Source organism: Scyliorhinus torazame, chromosome 14 (genome assembly GCF_047496885.1).
Source record: "Scyliorhinus torazame isolate Kashiwa2021f chromosome 14, sScyTor2.1, whole genome shotgun sequence".
Classification (NCBI taxonomy): domain Eukaryota; kingdom Metazoa; phylum Chordata; class Chondrichthyes; order Carcharhiniformes; family Scyliorhinidae; genus Scyliorhinus; species Scyliorhinus torazame.
The window spans coordinates 221,407,997-221,431,207 of NC_092720.1; positions in this window are offsets into that span (position 1 = coordinate 221,407,997).

Genomic DNA, 23,211 nt, shown 5'->3' on the forward strand with positions numbered 1-23,211 from the left:
ACACACCCCAACACACTCTCATATACACCACCCAAACACACTCTCATATACACACACCCAAACACACTCTCATATACACACACCCAAACACACTCTCATACACACACCCAAACACACTCTCATATACACACCCAAACACACTCATATATACACACACCCAAACACTCTCATATACACCCCCCAAACACACTCTCATATACACACACCAAACACACTCTCATATACACACCCAAACACACTCTCATATACACACACCCAAACACACTCTCATATACACACCCCAAACACTCTCATATACACACACCCAACACACCCATATACACCCCACACAAACTCTCATATACACACCCAAACACACTCTACACACCCAAACACACTCTCATAAACACCCCCAAACACACTCTCATATACACACACCCAAACACACACTCATATACACACACCCAAACACACTCTCATATACACACCCCAAACACACTCTCATATACACACACCCAAACACACTCTATATACACACACCCAAACACACTCTCATATACACACCCCAAACACACTCTCATATACACCCACCAACACTCTCATATACACACCCAAACACACTAACCCCCAAACACCTCCAATACACCCACACTATATACACACCCAACACACTCATATACACACCAAACCACTCTACAACACCACACTTCATATACACCCCAAACACACTCTCATATACACACACCCAAACACACTCTCATATACACACACCCAAACACACTCAATATACACCACCCAACACACTCTCATAACACAACACCTCCAAACACACTCTCATATACACACCCAACACACTCTCATATACACACACCCAAACACACTCTCATACACCCCAAACACACTCTCATATACACACACCCAAACACACTCTCATATACACACACCCAAACACACTCTCATATACACACACCAACACACTTCAAATACACACCCAAACACTCTCATATACACACACCCAAACACACTCTTCACACCCAAACACTCTCATACACCCCAAACACTCTCATATCACCTAACCTCATATACACACTCCCAAACACACTCTCATATACACACACCCAAACACACTCTCATATACACACACCCAAACACACTCTCATATACACACACCCAAACACACACTCATATACACACCCAAACACACTCTCATATACACCCCCCAAACACACTCTCATATACACACACCCAAACACACTCTCATATACACCCCCCAAACACACTCTCATATACACACACCTAAACACACTCTCATATACACACACCCAAACACACTCTCAGATACACCCCCCAAACACACTCTCATATACACACACCCAAACACACTCCCATATACACACACCCAAACACACTCTCATATACACCCCCCAAACACACTCTCATATACACACACCCAAACACACTCCCATATACACACACCCAAACACACTTTCATATACACACACCCAAACACACTCTCATATACACACACCCAAACACACTCTCATATACACACACCCAAACACTCTCATATACACCCCCCAAACACACTCTCAAATACATACACCCAAACACACTCTCATATACACACCCAAACACACTCTCATATACACACACCCAAACGCACTCTCATATACACCCCCCACACTCTCATGTACACCCCCCAAATACACTCTCATATACACACACCCAAACACACTCATATACACACACCCAAACACACTCATATACACCCCCCAAACACTCTCATATACACACACCCAAACACACTCTCATATACACACACCCAAACCCACTCTCATATACACACCTAAACACACTCCCAAACACACTCTCATATACACACACCCAAACACACTCTCATATACACACACCCAAACACACTCTCATATACACCCCCCAAACACTCTCATATACACACCCAAACACACTCCCATATACACACACCCAAACACACTCTCATATACACACACCCAAACACACTCTCATATACACACCTAAACACACTCCCAAACACACTCTCATATACACACACCCAAACACACTCTCATATACACACACCCAAACACACTCTCATATACACCCCCCAAACACACTCTCATATACACACACCCAAACACACTCCCATATACACCCCCAAACACACTCTCATATACACACACCCAAACACACTCTCATATACACCCCCCAAACACACTCTCATATACACACACCTAAACACACTCTCATATACACACACCCAAACACACTCTCATATGCACACACCCAAACACACTTCTATACACACACCCAAACTCACTCTCATATACACACACCCAAACACACACCCAAACACACTCTCTCATATACACACACACTCTCTCATACACACACACACCCAAACACACACACACACACCCAAACACACTCTCATACAAACACACCACCCAAAAACATTCACACACCCAAACACGCTCACCCCCAAACACGCTCACCCCCAAACACACTCACTCACAGACATACACCCACATATTCACCCCACCCTTACCCACACACAAATACCAAATACACCCCCCCCCCCCACCCACGCATCCAGAAACACTCATCCCCACCCCCTCACACAGACCCACACCCAAAGACTAAACACACAGGTAACCCACATGCAGACCCACTCCCAAACGCACACACACATACTCCCCCACACACAAACCCACAAACATACACGTACCCCTCAGAAACACACATTGACAAACACACCCTTTCTCTCACCCACATACAAACACACCTTGCTGTCTCCAAAATCCGAGGCTGCAGCAGCCCAATTGGTGATGTGACGAGGGAAATATTCCCTCCGACAACATTTCCAACTATTTCGCGCGTTGACAATGTAGCCCAGGGCCAGCGAGCCCATTATCTGGGTGAAAGATGTTAATGTTCCAGACACTCTGGCTGCCTCTCAATGGGTCTCCTGGAGATTAACTTCCCAGAAATTGTTCACACTTGACATTTGAACATAAGGACAGTGAAAACAATTCTCACCTTCTGCAGGTTGACCCCAGGCTGCGAACAGAGTCTGTACTGGTTAAAAAAATAATCGATATTTTGGTTTTCCCTGCTCCCCCCTCCCCCGCAAAAAAAGTTTTATTTTGCAATGAATGCTTTCTGATTGCGAAAAGAAAAAACAGGAAGGCATTTGAACTTTTATTTAATGCCGATCTGCTGCAGGTTCGCACGGGAATTCCTCCTGGTTCCTCAGTCAGCACGCTGGAAGCAAGAAGTTGCATTGCTATAGCACCTATCACCACCGCCCCTAGGACGTCCCACAAAAAAAACACTTCCCAGCCCACGAAGCACTTTCGAAGGATAGGTTCCCTGCCCAGTGTAAGAAATCGAAGGGCAGCCAATTTGCACAGACAAGCTGGACAGCACGGTAGCACTGTGGCTTCACAGATCCAGGGTCCCGGGTTCGATTCCCGGCTTGGGTCACTGTGCGGAGTCTGCGTGGGTTTCTGCGTGGGGTTCCTCCGGGTGCTCCGGTTTCCTCCCACAGTCCACAGATGTGCGGGTTAGGTGGATTGGCCGTGATAAATTGCCCTTCGTGACCAAAAAGGTTAGGAGGGGTTATTGGGTTACGGGGATCGGGTGGACGTGAGGGCTTAAGTGGGTCGGTGCAGACTCGATGGGCCGAATGGCCTCCTTCTGCACTGTCTGTTCTATGTCTATGTAAAGCTCCACTAAACAGCAAATGTTTGAGTCTGGGTTTTTTTTTAAGATAAATTATTTGAGGTATTGTAAAGATGCACTTTCACAGACTTCATAAATGAACACAAAGGTATTTATTAATAAGAATTGTACAACAGCCTCGATGGCTGTACCTAGCTCCCAAAATGTGTCACCAGGTGACCATAACCTGATGTGTTACCATTAAAAGGTCCCATCGTGACAGGGATAAATCACAAAGTCGCCGTGGTCCCAGATGACCACAGGCTGCTTTCCCCTTTGAGGGGGGAGAGCCGACTGCTGGTGATTTAACCCGAGGATCACCACACCTCAGGCGAGGGGCAAGGTTGAGAAGGCGGAGCCTTCATCATGGATCATAGATCATAGAATTTACAGTGCAGAAGGAGGCCATTTGGCCCATCAAGTCTGCACCGGCCCTTGGAAAGAGCATCCGACTTAAGACCACACAGTGGTTAGCACTGTTGCTTCACAGCGCCAGGGTTCCCGGTTCGGGTCACTGTCTGTCCGGAGTCTGCACGTCCTCCCCGTGCCTGCGTGGGTTTCCTCTGGGTGCTCCGGTTTCCTCCCACAAGTCCCGAAAGACGTGCTTGTTAGGTGAATTCGACATTTTGAATTCTCCCTCAGTGTACCCAAACAGGTGCCGGAGTGTGGCGACTAGGGGCTCTTCACAGTAATAATAATAATAATACTAGTCGCTTATTGTCACAAGTAAGACTTCAGTGAAGTTACTGTGAAGGACCCCTAGTCGCCACATTCTGGCACCTGTTCAGGGAGGCCAGTATGGGAATTGAACCCACGCTGTTGCCTTGACAAGCCAGCTGTTCAGCCCACTGTGCTAAACCGGTATTGCAGTCTTAATGTAAGCCTACTTGAGGGAATAATAAAGATTATTATTACCTCCAATCCTTTCCTGTAACCCCACCCCACCTTTTTGGACACTAAGGGGAATTTATCATGGCCAATCCACCTAACCTGCACATTTTGGACTGTGGGAGGAAACCGGAGCACCCGGAGGAAACCCACGCAGACACGGGGAGGATATGCAAACTCCACACGGACAATGACCCAGAGCCGGAATCGAATTGGGACCTCGGCGCCGTGAGGCAGCAGTGCTAACCACTGTGCCACCGTGCCATCCGGTGGGCAATAAGTTTTGCCCTAGCCAGACACGTAAAATCAATTATAAAATGACTCCGATCACAGCCACACACCAGCACCACGGTAATTCCGTTGTTTTAATTATTTCCTATGTGTTTCACTATTGAGAAATCCTTCCATAAATTAAATGTCTGGATGAATTATTAGGTTTGCAATGTACATTACATCAAATTAGGGCTTACATTATTGAAAGGGACATTTCCATCCTGATTTAGTGCTTGGCCTAATTGTATTGTTTACACATTACAACAGGCAACACATGACAAGAATATTCAACTGCGAGAAAGGCTTTGGGGCCTTTTAGTGACAGGATCAGGTACGGGATCAAGTTCTCCCTCTGGGAGTGGAGTGATATCCAATTGGTGATGCTTTATTCTGTCAGTTTAATTTCCCCCTTTCAAAGACATTCTGCCGACAGAATTGTTTTTTAAAAATGGACACAGTGGTGCAGTGGTTAGCACTGCTGCCTCACGGCGCTGAGGACCTGGGTTCGATCCCGGCCCCGGGGTCACTGTCCGTTTGGAGTTTGCACATTCCCCCCGTGTCTGCGTTGATCTCACCCCCACAACCCAAAGATATGCAGGATAGGTGGATTGGCCACGCTAAATGCTCCTTAATTTGGAAAAACATTATTGGGCACTCAAAATTTTTTTTTTTTAAATGGACACTTAACTAAACAGGCATGAAATAAAATGCTTTGAGCGGTTTTAGTTGTTGGCTAAACTCCCCCCATAAACAGAACACCCCTTCCCCTTTTAACTGGTTCTTTCAGCTGAAAATAAAAGATCCTTGCTGACATTTCAAAAGGGGAGTTCCTCCCAGTGTACTGGTTAACATTTGTCCCACATTCAGGGCAGCAGGGTGGCACAGTGGGTTAGCCCTGCTGCCTCACGGCGCCGAGGTCCCAGGTTCGATTCTGGGTCCCTGTCCGCGTGGAGTTTGCACATTCTCCCCGTGTTTGCGTGGGTTTCGCCCCCACAACCCAAAGATGTGCAGGGTAGGTGGATTGGCCGCGCTAAATTGCCCCTTAATTGGAAAAAATGAATTGGGCACTCTAAATTTATTTAAAAAAACATTTGTCCCACATTCAAAATAAAGCAACAAATTATCTTGACAGTTTGTGAATTTTGACTGTGCACATATTATTTATTACAGAGACGACACTTTGCAAGTGTTTGATTGATTGTCAGGTATTTTAGGAAGTCTTGAGATCGCGTAAGGTGCGATAGGAATGCAAGATTTCTATTTCTCTGGTAGACCAGGTTACATGTGATCCGTGGAACGGAGGATCCCGATGGAACGAACGAACGGCCTTCTTTAGTTTCACTCTTTGTGAAGGAATGATTGATAAAGCAGCAAGGCCTCCTTCACGTCCGTGATAACACGGATTTATCTGACTGTAATATATCTCCATTCCAGTTGTATCAATATTGTTATCATGTACACACAATAGCCGGTTATTTGGAGAGACCCTTGTGATTTAATTTTCAGCCTAAACTGCTTACCAATGTTTTCTGGAGGGGGATTGATGTCTCCGCAGTTAACGGTGAATTGACTGTGTTATTTATTGACAATGTGCCCGTGAATAACAAGAAAATAGCCAGCGCCACGAGAAGATGAACGCTCAAGCTGGACCCGCGTTTCCCCCGCCCCCCCCCCCCCCATCAGCCAGAAAACCGAGGCCCGGCCACCTAGCACCCCTCCCCCTCCCACATCCGCCAAGACTAAACCTCAGCTTCAGTAACTCGGGAGAAAGACAAGTTGAAGTGCGAGACACACAACGGAAGAAGCACCTCCCGAGTCTCTCAGGAAGGAGAGAAAGGGAAGAACTTACTGGAACCATCAGACCTAATTGTAACTAATCGCATGGGTCGCATGAAGGTGGCACAGTGGTTAGCACTGCTGCCCCACGGCGCCAGGGTCCCGGGTTCAATTCCGGCATTGGGTGTCTGTCTGTGCGGAGTCTGCACGTTCTCCTCGTGTCTGCGTGGGTTTCCTCAGGTGCTCTTTCAGAGGGCCGGAGCAGACCTGATGGGCCGAATGGGCACTGTAGAGGTTCTATGACCCTCCGCCCATCCTGCCTCCTCTAACCTATCATCCTCACCCTCTAATCCCTTCTCCCTCATATCCCCGTCTCCATTCCCCTCAAAGACATCGATATTATTCACTTCAGCCAATCCGTGTGGGAACGAGTCCCACATTCTCACCACTCAGTGAAGAGGTTTCTCCTGAATTCCCCATCGGATTTCTGGCTGACTATTTTATATCGATGGCCTCCAATTGCACTGCAACCCACGAGAGGAAACTTTCTCTCTGGATCAAAACCTTTCTGAATTTTAAATACCTGTATTAATTCACCCCCCTCAGCCGTGTGACCTGCTCTCTGCTGCCACTTGTGGTCAGAAGACTCCACACAGCCTCATTTATTCATTGGGTGCTTCTCCCGCAATTGAGAACGCCAGGGGAATACCACAACCGATCGCTCAACGACCAACCCAACACCCGCCCACGACACACCCGCAGGTCGTGACCCCCCCCCTCACTTCGAAAAACTGCAGGAAAAACCGTCAGTATCTGGGGAGAGAAAATCAGAGTTGACGTTTCGAGATGCAATGTGACCCTTCTTTGGAGGAGTACTGCAGGGGCCCGGGATAAAGCTCTGGTGACGCGGGTTCAAATCCCACCAGGTCGCTTGGTGGAATTTAAATTCACTGCATTTGGAATCTGGAATCTAAAGCCAGTCTCAGTCACGGTGACCCTGAAACTATCAGCGATTGTTGTCAGAACCCATCTGGCTCACGGACGCCCCTTCAGGGGAGGAAATCTGCCGTCCTTACCCGGTCTGGCCTACAGGTGACTCCAGGCCACCACGGCAATGAGCGCGACAACCACCCCTGAAATGGCCGAGCGAGGCACTCAGATCAGGGGGCGATTAGCAATGGGCCAAGCTGGCCACGTCCACATCTCATGGACGAAGAGAGGGGGGGAAAGACATTATTCTGAAGGAGAACAGTGGGGATTTTTCTCCCGGCGTTCCGGCCAGTATGACCAACATCCTTAAAAAACAGATAGTTCTGTCAGAGGTGCTCACACCCCACGACGGAATAAAGAGAATGAGGCCTGTCTGGACCCATCATGATCCCGGGTGTTGCATCTGGCCGTGCCTAGGACCCTTGAAGGGTTGTCAAATTTAGCCTGTGGCAAATGTGAGCTGGGAATTCTCAGCACAAATGATTGTTTCAGCCCGTTTGTCGCACGCTCCGCTGCCGGGAAACCCGTGGCATTTTGGGGGGGGGGGGGTGGAGGGGGGTCGGAATACCACCCTATGTTTTTCTTTGGACATTAGGGAGATGGGGTTTCCAGGACCTGCTTAAATATTGATGGGACATTCCGGGATACCTGCGAACGTCGACAGGAATCCCAGCCGGTGTAATCACTTTAATCGGTATTCCTCAGATATAGGAATATTGATTGGTGTTTCTCCCACCGGGTATAATATTCACGGAGAAACCCTGGGGCTGTTTATTATTGGGAGAAAGCGCGGTAATAATTAATGATGATAGGCATATTAACAGACATTTACTAAGATATATTTACAGCAATTTACTGGGATGAGTTCATATTAACGAACTCTTCCAGATGTGTTATAGTCCTCGATTCATAGAGCAAGAGGCCCTTCAACCCTGTGCCGTGTCTTGGCGGCCATCCAGCTCCTATCCATTCTAATCCCATTTTCCAGCACTTGCTCCGTAGCCTTGTTCGCTACGGTGTTTCAAACGCTCATCTAAATGCTTCTTGAATGTTGTGAGGGTTCCCGCCTCTCCCACCCTCTCAGGCAGCGAGTCCCAGATTCCCAACACCCTCTGGCTGAAAAAGGTTGCCCTCAAATTCCCTCTGAATCTCCTGCCCCTGACCTTAAATCAGTGCCCCCTGGTTATTGACCTTCTACTGAGGGGAAAAGTTTCTTCCTATTCACCCTATCTGTGTCCCTCAATTTTGTCCACCTCAGTCAGGCCCCCCTCAGCCTTCCCTGCTCCGAGGAAATCAGCCCCGGCCTAACCAGCCTCTCTTCACAGCTGAGACGCTCCGGCCCAGGCTGCATCCTGGTGAATCTCCTCGCACCCTCTGCTGCAATTATTTTTCAGGATTCTGTAGGAATGTGCAATTATCTATGTTATATTATTATTAAAGAGTTAAGAGCTAATTGTTCAGCGGGCATTCACGCCACACGATTGTCAGGCAATGACCATCTCCAACAAGAGAGGATCTAACCATTGCCTCTTGACATTCAATGGCATTACCACCGCTGAATCCCCACAATCAACATCCTGGGGGTTACCATTGATCAGAAACTGAACTGGACTAGTCATATTAATACTGTGGCTACCAGGACAGGTCAAAGGCTCAGCATACTATGGCACGTAACTCATCTCCTGATCCCCAAAGCGAGTCCACCATCTACAAGGCACAAGTCAGGGATGTGATGCCAAACTCTCCTCAGCTCCAACAACACTCAAGAAACACAACACCATCCAGGACAAAGCAGCCCCGCTTGATTGGCGTCCCTTCCACAAACATTCACTCCCTCCCCCTCCGATGGACAGTGTCAGCCGCGTGCACCATCGACAAGGTTCACTGCGGGAACTCACCGAGGTTCCTCAGGCAGCACCTTCCCAAACCCACGGCCACCACCATCTAGAAGGACAAGAGCAGCAGATACCTGGGATCAGCCCCCACCTGGAGGTTCCCCTCCAAGTCACTCCCCATCCCGACTGGGAAATATATCGGCCGTTCCTGCAGTGTCGCCGGGTCCAAATCCTGGAGCTCCCTCCCTAACAGCACGGTGGGTGTACCTACACCTCAGGGACTGCAGCGGCTTCAAGACGGCAGCTCAGCACCACCTTGTCAAGGGGCAATTAGGGATGGACAATAAATGCTGGTCTAATCGGCAACGTCCACATCCCATAAATGAATTTTAAAAATGTTTTAAAGATACCCTGGGTGCCATATTTTGCTTCCGCAATCCATTCCCGTCTTCGCCCCTCAGGTCAGCAGCAGCTGCAGGGCAGGATGCGAGATCCGGATGAAGGTCCAGCACTTTTAAGTCTAAACATGATTATTTTGAACTTACGAGAACGGGATGACATAGCATGTTGGCTACACGGGAGGTCGCTTCAGGTGAACGAGTTGAATTTCTCCGAATCTGTACCGACTTGTTTCAGTGGATTTTCTATCAGACGCCATAGTCCCAGTGCTAACCACTGTGCCACCATGCTGCCCGGGACAAGGGATTCTGACGTCTCCCTTTGAGTGTGGCTGGAACATCTTTCATTTCCAGAACACCTTTGGGATTCCGCTATGTTGCCCTTTGAGATCAGAAGTAGGAGCAGAATTCAGCCACTTGGCCCATCGAGTCTGCTCCGCCAATCGGTGAGATCATAACTGATCTGGTGTGATAATCCTCAACTCCACTTTCCCGCCTTCTCCCCATCAGCCTCGAATCCCTGACTGATTAACAATCTGTCTCTCTCGGCCTTGAACATACCTAACGGCCCGGCCTCGACAGCTCTCTGCGGGAAAGAATTCCACACATTCACTCCCCTCTGAGAGAGGAAATTCCTCCTCATCTCCGTCTCAAATGGACGACCCCCTGACTCTGAGATTGTGCCCTCTGGTCCTAGCCTCTCCCACAAGAGGAAACATCCTCTCAGTGTCTCCCCTGTCCAACCCCCTGAGAATCCGATATGTCTCAATAATAATAATTTTAAAAATAATCTTTATTAGTGTCACAAGCAGGCTTACCTTAACACTGCAATGAAGTTACTGTGAAAAGCCCCTAGTCGCCACATTCCGGCGCCTGTGCGGGTCACAGAGGGAGAATTCAGAATGTCCAATTCACCTAACAGCACGTCTTTCGGGACTTGTGGGAGGAAACCGGAGCACCCGGAGGAAACCCACGCAGACACGGGGAGAACGTGCAGACTCCGCACAGACAGTGACCCAAGCCGGGAATCGAACTTGGGACCCTGGCGCTGTGAAACAACAGTGCTAACCACTGTGTTATCATGCCGCCCTTGTTGAGCTGTTATAGTTGGTGCGTGGAGGGAGGAGGGTTGGATAGTGGCTGAGGCACTGATTCGATCCGGCTCCGTACATACCGCTCCCAGTCCAGCCCGCAGGTCTGTTGCTCTTGTTAATGGGAGATTATCCAATCTGTCAGGGCCTGTTAACTGATGGCTCGGTGATTGATAATCCTCTAATTGTTTTACTCTGCCTCTCCGGACTGATGTGTCGATCTGACTGCCATCTGCTCCTCTGTTCGACTTGCCCAGTTTTCACTCTTCGATAGTTTGAAGTCACCCGACCAAAGCAAAGTCGCTCCGAATGCTGGAAATCTGAATCAGAAACAGAAAATGCAGGGAAGCACTCTGCAATCAAGGAGCTTCTATTAAATATTTCAGTCAAGCGATCATTCATCTGAACCGGAAGAGGCGAGGGATTTAACACTCCGCAAACCTGGATTCAATGGGAATCAGGGGTACACACTGCACTGCTTGGAGTTGTAACAAGGACCAAAGGAGATGGTTAGAGTTTTGAAGAACTTGGGCTGACAAGTGGCAAGTTACATTCACGCCACACAAGTGCCAGGCAATGACCATCTCCGACAAGAGAGGATCTAACCATCACCCCTTGACATTCACTGGCATTACCATCGCTGAATCCACCACGATCAACATCCTGGGGGTTACCATTGACCAGAAACTGAACTGGACCCAGCCACATTAATACTGTGTCAACAAGAGCAGGTCGGAGGCCGGGAATCCTGCCGTGAGTAACTCACCTCCTGACCCCCCAAAGCCTGTCCACCATCTACAAGGCACAAGTCAGGAGTGATGGAAAACTCTCCACTTGCCTGGATCAGCTCAGCTCCAGCACTGAAGAAGCTCGACACCATCCAGGACAAAGCAGCCCCGCTTGATTGGCGTCCCTTCCACAAACATTCACTCCCTCCCCCTCCGATGGGCAGTGTCAGCCGTGTGCACCATCGACAAGGTTCACTGCGGGAACTCACCGAGGTTCCTCAGGCAGCACCTTCCAAACCCACGGCCACCACCATCTAGAAGGACAAGAGCAGCAGATACCTGGGATCACCCCCACATGGAGGTTCCCCTCCAAGTCACTCCCCATCCCGACTGGGAAATATATCGGCCGCTCCTCCAGTGTCGTTGGGTCCAAGTCCTGGAATTCCCATCCTCACAGCGCTCTGCGATCTGGAAGCTGTGCATGGAAGGGTGGCGGAAATAGGGGGAAGTAGAAACTTATAAAACGGAATTGGTTCAAAGATGTGAAGCAGAAAATGTTGGGGGACGGCTGTGGGGAAAGAATGGGGCCAATTGGCTGACGGCGGCACAGTGAATGGAATGGTCATCTTCTGATTGTCTTTATGGCCGAGTCCTGGAATCATCTCCCAACTGTCCCTGCTCCTGAAAACCTACCACTTTGGCCAAGCTTTTGGTGATTTATCCTGTGACTCGGTGCTGTGGTTTGCTCCGCTCGTTGTTGGAAAGTTGTTCCAAGGTGGCGGACAAATCAGATGTGAGGAGTGGGGGCGGTGTGGGGTGGGGGCGGTGTGGGATGGGGGCGGTGTGGGGTGGGGGGGAGGTGCAGCTTCGTGTGGTTCATCTTTTCTGATGGCTGAAGGGACCAGTCCCTGGGAGGCAGGGCCACAAGTGTCGTGTAAGAAGTGGGGAGCTCTGGTTTTGGGTGTTGTTGGTACCTAGTCACTGATCATCATTGAAGGACTCAGGTCGTCATTAAAGCTCGTCGGAAGGTGATGTATAAATGCAAGTTATCATCAGTACTACACTGGGCAATGCAGAGGACCAGAGGGACCTTGGGGTGCACATCCATAGATCCCTGAAGGCAGCAGGACAGGTAGATAAGGTGGTTAAAAGGTGGTTAAAATGGGACACTTGCCTTTATTAGCCGAGGTATAGAATATAAGAGCGGGGAGGTTATGATGTGGCTGTATAAAACGCTGGTTGGGCCACACCTAGAGTACTGTGTACAGTTCTGGTCACCACACGATGGCGGCACAGTGGTTAGCACTGTTGCTTCACAGCACCAGGGTCCCAGGTTCGATTCCCGGCTTGGGTCACTGTCTGTGCGGAGTCTGCACGTTCTCCCCGTGTCTGCGTGGGTTTCCTCCGGGTGCTCCGGTTTCCTCCCACAATTCCCGAAAGACGTGCTGTTAGGTGAATTGAACATTCTGAATTCTCCCTCAGTGTACCCGAACAGGCGCCGGAATGTGGCGACTAGGGGCTTTTCACAGTAAACTCATTGCAGTGTTAATGCAAGCCAACTTGTGACAATAATAAAAGATTCTTCTTATTACTTTTTTTATAAATTTAGGGTAGCCAATTATTTTTCTTTTTCCAATTAAGGGGCAATTTAGCGGGGCCAATCCACCTAACCGGCACATCTTTGGGTTGTGGGGGTGAAGTCCACGCAGACACGGGGAGAATGTGCAAACTCCACACAGACAGTGACCCAGGGCCGGGATTCGAACCCGGGTCCTCAGCGCCATAGTCCCAGTGCTAACCACTGCGCCACATGCCACCCTGATTCGTATTATTATTAAGGGAAAGACATGATTGCACTGGAGAGGGTGCAGAGGAGATTCACCAGGATGCTGCCTGGGCTGGAGCGTTCCAGCTGTGAAGAGAGGTTGGTTAGGCTGGGGCTGTTTTCCTCAGAGCAGAGAAGGCTGAGAGGGGACCTGATCGAGGTGGACAAAATTATGAGGGCCAGAGATAAGAGAGGGACCAATAACCAGGGGGCATAGATTTAAGGTCAGGGGCAGGCGATTTGGAGGGGATTTGAGGAAATGTTTTTTCACTCAAAGGGTGTTGGGACTCGCTGCCTGAAAGGGAGGTAGAGGCGGGAACCCTCACAACATTGAAGAAGTATTTAGATGAGCATTTGAAACGCCGAAGCGAACAAGGATACACAGATCATGTGCCTGAAAATGGGACGTGATAGGTGCTTGAAGGCCGGAGCAGACAGGAAGGGCTGAAGGGCCTGTTTCTGTGGTGTCAAACACTATGGTTCTCTGAGTAATCAGCGCACTTCAAAGCAATGAGCGATTTGATCAGCCCCCTTCAGAAGCAGAGCTTTCAGCTGCAGGGATCCTGGAGGTCTGGCTGAGTGGTTATTTACACTGGCTGGATTCCTGCAGTTTGTCAAACAATCAACAGATTACAATTTACAATGGGGAGAGTGACGAGTAACTGACACGCTTAAACCCCCCCCCCCCCCCCATCCCCAGCCGGCCCCAAGACAATGACTTTGGACCTTCTGAAGCCGGGCAGACTCTCTCTTTTAAAGGGGGCAGTGTCCTTGGGGATGCACGATAGTATCTGTGCGAGTCCCATTATTCTGAGGCCTCCGTTTCCTCAAACGAACAGGCCGCAACCCCCTTTCTAAACCAAACGGAAGTAAAGTCTCTCATTTGCATCGGGTACCTGGCTCGCCAATAGGACCATCCAGCCCGTGCTGGTCTAATTAAACCCCTTTTCACAGCTTTAAGAGTAAGAGGCCACCCTTTGAAGACAAGGAGGAAGATAAATGTTTCACCTCGGAGGCCGTTAGCTTTTATTCTGTGGTAATCTCTTACCCAGAGAGCAGTGGAGGTTGGAGCATCGAATCTATTCGCAGTTGACTTAGACCGATTTTTGATCCTTCTTAAATATATTCAGTGACTTGGCCTCCGCAGCTTTCTGTGGTAGAGAATTGCCCAGATTCATCATCCTCTTGAGTGAAGAGATTTCTCCTCGCCTCAGTCTGAAATGGCCCACCCCGTATCCTGAGACTATGTCCCCTGGTTCTGGACCCTCCCCCCAACCCACCCCCCCGACCGGAGGAAGCCACAACCCAGCATCCAGTCTGTCCAGCCCTGACAGAATCTCATTGAATGGCGGAGCAGGCTCGAAGGCCCATTGTTGCTCCTATTTTCTATGAACTCCAGGATAGTGGCAGGTGGAGTTCAACTCTGATCAGTGTGAGGCAATGCATTGAGGGAGGTCAAACAGTAAAAGGGATGACACAATAAACGGGAATATACTAAGAGGGGTAGATGAAGTGAGAGACTTTGGCGTGCAGGGGTACAGGACGCTAAAGGTGGCAGTACAGGTTGTAAAGAAGGCTAATGGAATTCTCGCCTTCAGAGGCAGAGGGATAAAATACAAAAGTAGGATTGTGGGCGGGATTTAACCAAATGGGGACAAAGTCCCATAGCAAACACGTTTAGCCGCGTGTTTCCAAGCGCAAACACCCCGCTATTTATCCAGCCCCCCCCCCCCCCCGAGTAGATAGGGGGTCTCAACAGGAAATATGTAGCTCCATTTCCTGAGGAGCTCCTCTCCCAGAACTCTTCCGTGTAGCGAGAGATCGGGACGCCATTTTTCAATGGCGCCCTGATCACTGCAGCCCCCGATGCAACCGCTGACCACCCTCAAGCTCCCCCCCCCCACCGAAACTCCCAACACCTGTGCAGAGTATCCCCGGTACAATCACCGCCGTGTGAGAAATGGCACCTTGGCAGTGCCAACCTGGTACCCTGGCAGTGAAAGGATGGCACTGCCTGGGTGCACCAGCAGTGCCAGAGTCCCACCCTGCCCAGAGGGCATGCACCTGATGGGGCCTCTGATCCCCTGGGAGACCCCCACGCGTGCCGTTCCGTCTGGTCCTTGTTTGTGGGGACCAGCACCGAACGGCGCTCGCCCGAGGTCTCCGAGGCGACGGGATAAATCCCAATGCCGTGGGTGCCTCAGGAAACTGCGCATCAAAGTGAGACTTGCTGTCCCGTTCTAATGTGGAGATTTTCCATAAAGTGATCCCGCCCATTCACATCGCAACGTCTCGTGAGCTCATGTTAGGTCCCGGGCCGCGATGTGAGCCGCGTAGATTCTGGGAGCGGGGTAGTCCGGCTTCTATTGGCCACGCTGTGCCGCGGCGCGCTGCTTTTCGGGCGCAATGCGGCCTCTCGATCGTTGGAATTGTATAAGACACAGGTGAGGCCACAGCTGGAGTATCGATCTGGTCGGTACATTTACAGCAAGGATGTAATTCTCCTGGAGAGAGTGCAGAGAAGATTTACTGGAACACTGCCAGGGCTGGAGAATCGTAGCTACGAGGTGAGATTGGAGAGGCCGGGGTTGTTTTCCTTGGAGCAGAGACGGCTGAGGGGGGACGTGAGGAAGAACGTTTCTACGCAGAGGGAGTCTGGAAGTCGCTGGCCGAGTTGGTGGTGGAGGCAGAGACCCTCAACTCTTTTAAAACGTACCTGGATCTGCATCTTAAGTGCTGTAAGCTGCAGGCCTCTGGTCCCAGTGCAGGAAGGTGGCATTAGAAAGGACACCTGCGGGTCCTCGGGCTGGCATGGACAAGATGGGGCAAATGGCCTCCTTCCGTGCTGTATCATTTCTATGGTTCTATAGCCTACTCCTGCTCCGAGGTTCCTCCATTCCTTCCACATCTGGGGCGTTTCAAAACTCTTTCCGTGGCGCACTTTTCGCGTTCGGTTTTAGTGCTGACAAGATGGCTGCCAGTTTGTGCACAGGAACCGCTCCAGTGCCGCGCTGGCCCCCTGGAGGGGCCAGAATTGCTGATCCTGAGGCCGTGTTTCCGACGGCGTCAACACCTAGCCTCAGGATCACAGAATCCCGCCCCCTAATTCTGGGTTCTCCCACAAGAGGCAATATCTCTCCACATAATAATAATGCAGCAACCTTTACTGTCACAAGCGGGCTTACATTAACACTGCGATGAAGTTACTGTGAAAATCCCCTAGTCGCCACACTCCGCCGCCTGTTCGGGTCACAGAGGGAGAATTCAGAATGTCAAATTCACCTAACAAGCATGTCTTTCGGGGATTGTGGGAGGAAACCGGAGCACCCGGAGGAAACACGCGCAGACACGGGGAGAACGTGCAGACTCCACACACATCATCTCTCTCTCGGCCAGGGGACCACATAGCGGGATATAAATGGTCCCTTGGTATTCTTCAAAGAAGAGCAAAGAGCGGAGGCACTTTCCCTCGCTGGTGTCAGGATCCACATTCATCCCTCAGGGCAGCACGGTAGCCTTGTGGATAGCACAATTGCTTCACAGCTCCAGGGTCCCAGGTTCGATTCCCGACTTGGGTCACTGTCTGTGCGGAGTCTGCACATCCTTCCCGTGTGTGCGCGGGTTTCCTCCGGGTGCTCCGGTTTCCTCCCACAGTCCAAAGATGTGCAGGTTAGGTGGATTGGCCATGATAAATTGCCCTTAGTGTCCAAAATTGCCCTTAGTGTTGGGTGGGGTTACTGGGTTATGGGGATAGGGTGGAGGTGTTGACCTTGGGTAGGGTGCTCTTTCCAAGAGCCGGTGCAGACTCGATGGGCCGAATGGCCTCCTTCTGCACTGTAAATTCTATGATAAAAAAACCTATCTAATTGCTAACTGGCCTGGCTGCTGTCTGTGGGAGCTTGCTGTGCGTAAATTGGCCACATACAACACCGACTACTTTTACTGGTATTTCTTCGGCTGTAAAGAGCCTCAGGATTTCCAAAAGGCGGGAATGAGACTGTACGTGTGCGATCGTCCGAAAGGGGGACAAAGTCCCCGAGCGAACGCGTTTAGCCGTGTGTTACCCGGCACTCACGGTGCCTGACAAACACATGGCTATTCAACGTGACACGTATGGAATAAGGGGCCTGAATGAGGAACAGGCGGCCGAGGCCGCACATAGCCTCCTTTTTTACAGATTGGCCCAATGGCTTGCCGGATCGCCCCGTTGTAGCAAGAGATCGGGACGCCATTTTTAAATTGTATGGTGGAGCAGGCTTGAAGGGCCGAATGGTTATGTTTTGAAACAGCAATGTGATAATGACCAGATAATCTGTGTCCTGTGATGTCTGATGGCTAAATATTGGCCTGGACTCTGGGGAGAATTTCCCCTTCAGCTCACCCCCCCCCCCCCCTCTCCCCTCACCTCCATCGAAATACTGTCACAGGATATTTTTTAAAATAAATTTAGAACACCCAATTTTTTTTTTCCCAATGAAGGGGCAATTTAGCGTGGCCAATCCACCTAACCTGCACATCTTTTGGGCTGTGGGGGCGAAGCCCACGCAGTCACGGGGAGAATCTGCTAACTCCACACGGACAGTGACCCAGAGCCGGGATCGAACCTGGGACCTCGGCGCCGTGAGGCAGCAGTGCTAACCACTGCGCCACCGTGTTGCCCCCAATCCACCTCGCCTGCGCATCTTTGGGTAGTGGGGGCGAAACCCACGCAGACACGGGGAGAATGTGCAAACTCCACATGGCCAATGACCCAGGGCCGGGGTTCGAAACCGGGTCCTCAGCGCCGTGATGCAACAGTGCTAACCACTGCCGCCCTATCACAGGATTTTTTTACAGGCAGCTGAGAGTGCAGGAGGTCTTTGGTTTATTTTTGACCCGAAACGTGGTACCTCATGGTGAAGTGGAAGCAGCCCTTTCTTCATGTCACGTTTCGGTCCCCTGCTGCACGCTGATGTGAGATCTGTGAACTTGCCACAGACTGGGGATTGAACCTGAATCCTCTCAGCAGCAACCCCCTTCCCACCCTTACCCTCCCCTCCCCCACTGCGGCCACCAGCCTATAGACACACATCTTCCTCACCGATCAGCTGAAAATGCCCTTGGCTAGATCTGCCATTGTCATGCAGGCTCCGAGTCAAGAGCAGATAGTCAGAGGGGTGATTGACAGCTGTCGGCGCTGGGCGTCAGATAAGATGGGAAACCTCCAAAGGGAGGGTAAGGCCTCTGATTAAACAGACCGTTCTCCTCTTGCCCCACTGAGAGATCTGCAGCAATGAATAGGTGCAACTGTCTCTCACCTCCCCTCTGCATCCTTCTGCAACTGCAAAGCTCTCAAACATTCCATTTAACAATCAAAGACGGGTACCTCCTTTTTTACTCCTCGTTGTGTTCATAGAATCCCTACAGTGCAGAAGGAGACCATTCGGCCCATCGAGTCTGCACCAACCCTCTGAAAGAGTGCCCTACCTCGGCAACTGCCCCACCCTGTCCCCGTATCCCCACCTAACCGGCGTATCTTTGGACTGTGGGAGGAAACCGGAGCACCCGGAGGAAACCCACGCAGACACGGGGAGGATGTGCAGACTCCGCACAGACAGTGACCCAAGCCGGGAATCGAACCTGGGACCCTGGAGCTGTGAAGCAACTGTGCTAACCACTATGCTAGCGTGCTGCCCTCAATTATTGTGAAACCTCGAGGGAGTCAAAGGTTATGCTAACTGGGTGCCATGAAGATAAGTGGGCGGAGGCTCATGTGTGGTGGGTCAGGGCAGGATGGTCAGTTTCTGCACAGTAAATGCAGGGTAACCAGGTCAAACATGGGCAGGATGACACCACTGGCGACAAGGGTTACTCCCTCAAAATGGTGGCCCCGGTTTTCTGAGGGCTGGACCAGCCAGTGGGCCACGTGTTAACAGCCGACAGTTCACAGGAACGCTATGGGACACTGCCGGTGATTTTCCGAGGGGCTTCTCGCTTTGCATCACAACTGTTACGGTGCCGAAGCCCATTCAGCCCATCGTGTCTGCACGAGCTCTCCAATCGAGCATCGTGACTTAGTGGGTGGGATTTTCCGACCCTCCGCGCCGGAATCGCGCCCGGCGCGGGGACGGAAGGTAGCCATTCATGCCGGAAATCCGGCGCGACTGGCTTCCGCGATTCTCCGCGGACCCGCCAATCGCACGCGTGGTTGATGTGGCGCCGGTCAGGGGCCGCTGAACAAGGACACCGGTGATTCTCCGCGGTCGACCGGCCGAACTCCCGGTTCGTTTACATCTGGTACAATCCGACGGGAGCTCGGACCCGCGGCCGCAATGGCGGTCCTGGTGGGGGGGGGGGGGCGGGGGGATCTGACTCCGGGGGGTGAGGGCCTCAGCGGTGGCCAGACCCGCGATCGGGGGCCACCGATCGGCGGGCCATCGTGAAATTGGGGGGGGGGGGGAATCTACCTTACTGTGCGCGGGCCTGGTGTGTGACTCCGCCATGTCAGCGGCGCCCCCGCCAAGGAGCGCCGCCGCGCACGTGTGCGGATCGGCTTGCGGCCTCCGTGCGCATGCGCGGCCTGGACAGCAAGGCCCCGTCGGCAGCCAGAACTGTAGGACGCTTGGCGGGGCCCTGCCTGCCCCCTGGAAAAAGGAGAATCACCCCGGACAGTCGAGAAAAAATTCCGGAGTAATTCTCGCCTGTTTTCCGGCGGGCGTGGGGACCTCATCCCCAAAAGTGAGAATCCCGCTCAGTGCCGTTCCCCTGCCTTTTCCCCAGACCACTCGCTGGGGGAAAACGTTTTTGCTTCTTTTGCAAATCACCTCAAATCTGCGCCCCCTCATTCTTGATCCCTTTACGAGCGAGAACAGTTTCTCCCCGTCGACTGTCCAGCCCCCTCGCGATTTTGACCATCTCGATCAGATCTCCTCTCAGCCTCCTTCTCTCCCCGGAGAACAATCCCAACCTCTCCAATCTCTCCCCATCACTGACGCTTCTCATCCCTGGGTCCGTGCTTGTAAACCTCTTCCCCACTCTCTCCAATGTGGTCCCATCCTTCCTGTAGTGTGAGACCCAGAACTGGTCACAATATTCCAGCTGCGCTCATTGACTTGGGCTGCTGATTAATCAAATTATAGTCTAGAGGGGCCACTCTGCCCATCTTCCCTGTGCTACCTCCCTCCCACAACGCAGGGAGTTAAATACTGCGGATTCTGGAAATCTGAGACAAGAACGGAAAATGTAGGCCGATCAGCATCTGCGGAGAGAGAGATTGAAAGAGAGGGAGAGAGGGAGCGAGCAAGAGAGGGAGAGAGAGAGTGAGAGCAAGAGAGGGAGAGAGAGAGTGCGCTAGAGAGGGAGAGAGAGTGAGAGAGAGCAAGAGAGGGAGAGAGAGAGAGAGAGCGAGAGAGAGGGCAAGAGAGAGAGCGAGAGAGAGAGCGAGAGAGGGAGAGAGAGAGAGAGCGAGAGAGGGAGCAAGAGAGGGAGAGAGAGAGTGAGCGAGAGAGAGCAAGAGAGGGAGAGAGAGAGAGTGAGAGCAAGAGAGGGAGAGAGAGAGCGAGCAAGAGAGGGAGAGAGAGAGAGTGAGAGCAAGAGAGGGAGAGGGAGAGAGAGGGCAAGAGAGAGAGCGAGAGAGGGAAAGAGAGAGAGAGAGAGAGAGAGAGCGAGAGAGGACACATTCTCGCTGATGCTGTCGGGCAGCCATTTCATGCTCCAGCTATTATTAATGGGTGGCACAGTGGTTAGCACTGCTGCCTCACCCCGCCAGGGTCCCGGGTTCAATTTTGGCCTCGGGTGACTGTGTGGAGTTTGCATGTTCTCCCCCTGTCTGCGTGGGTTTCCTCCGGGTGCTCCGGTTTCCTCCCACAGTCCAAAGATGTGCAGGTTAGGTGGATTGGCCTGTGATCAATTGCACCTTAGTGCCCAAAGACTGGGGGGGGGGGATATAGAGCGGGGGAGTCGGACTAGGTAGGGTGCTCTTTCGACAGGTCGGTGCAGACTCGATGGGCCGAATGGCCTCCTTCTGCACTGTCGGAGTTCTATGGATAACTGACTGGAGATGGGACGTCGGTGACTCACTCAGAAGCCCCACAGCGCCAGAAGCTGCAATGGACAGGACCGGGACTGCAAACATCCGGAAGGGGCCGGGCCTTTTTTGTACGGGGCATGGGTTGGCACCCGATGCTGAAAGGAGGCCGTTGACCTGCTGCTCGCACCTGGGGCCCGAGCTGGGTCACTTTTCGGTCAACCCCTTGCCCCCCACCAGCCTGAAATTTATTTTTAATGAGAATCGACAATGATTTAATTGGTCGTCATTCCGGACTTTTATTGACTTGGAATTCGCCACCTGACGTGGTGGGGCAGGCTGGGAAATGGCCCATAGGTGGTCTTTAAGTGGTCACTTCAATTGGGGCAAGGCCGGACGGGTGGGGGGGAAGGTGTGGGGGGCAGGCTCGGCCTGGCGTGTGCCACCTTAAAATTGTGGAGTGGGTAAGAATCCGAGAGTTTTACAGCACAGAAAGAGGCCCTGAGGCCCATCGTGTCTGTGCCAGCCATCCTCACGACACCGAGGTCCCAAGCTTGATCCCGGCCCCGGGTCACTGTCCGTGTGGAGTTTGCACATTCTCCCTGTGTCTGCGTGGGTCTCATCCCCACAACCCAAAGATGGGTAGGTGGATTGGCCACGCTAAATTGCCCCTTAATTGGAAAAATAAAAATAAAAAAGTTTTCAAATGCTCACGGCAGAGGCAGATAAGTTTCTTGACGAACAAGGGAGGGGTCAAAGGTTATCAGGGGGCTGTGTTAGCCAGAATGCAAAGTTGAGGTGACAATAATCTCAACCAAGAATAGTTGAGGAGGCTCGAGGGGCTGAATGGTCCCCTCCCGCTCCTAATTCACATTTCTTGGACATTCAGAATACCTTGAACCGCTGTCCTTGCCGTCTCCTCTTGCTTGACCTCTCTCCTCTTCAGCTGCATCAATTCACCCGATCTCAAAGCGGTCCATGTCCGAGATTTCAGTTCTTCCTCGCCTCAGCCGACGCCCGGACAGAAACCGTTCTCCCTCCGCCCACGCCCTCACCTCCGATGCATTTCCTCCTTTAACCCCCGCTGTTCAAAATGGAGCAGAAACACAGCTCCTCCACATGGCTTTTCACCTTCTGGGGCTGACTGATTGAGCTGAACCCTGCCCGGGAGCAGGCAAGATCCGATGCCGTTAAAAGTGGCCTCCCAAACAACCACATTCGCCATGGGGACAATGAAGACAATTGTCTTCATTGTCCGTCCGAAAGATCACTTTATTGTTCATGTCTTCCCGTCCTTTCATGTCCCATCCTCATCCCCCCTGCTGTGATTCACCAGGATGAGCCTGGAACCTCCTGGGCCAACAACCGGAAGAACGGGAGAAACCGCGCCAGGGCTGTGTTTTCCTAAAATCATAGTCGATAAATAAAAATGGCCAAGGTTTTAAAATAACCGAGGTGAGGTGACGGTGGACATGGAGCGGGGCAGGAAAAAGACTGTTGGGGTTGGGCGAGAGGTCTTGTGACAGAACCTCCAGAAAACCCCTTCACTGTCAAAATCCTGGAGCTCCCTCCTTAACAGCACGGTGGGTGTACCTACACGTCATAGACTGCAGCGGTTCAAAACAGGTGGCTCACCACCATCTTCTCAAGGGGCAATTAGGGATGGACAATAAATGCTGGTCTCA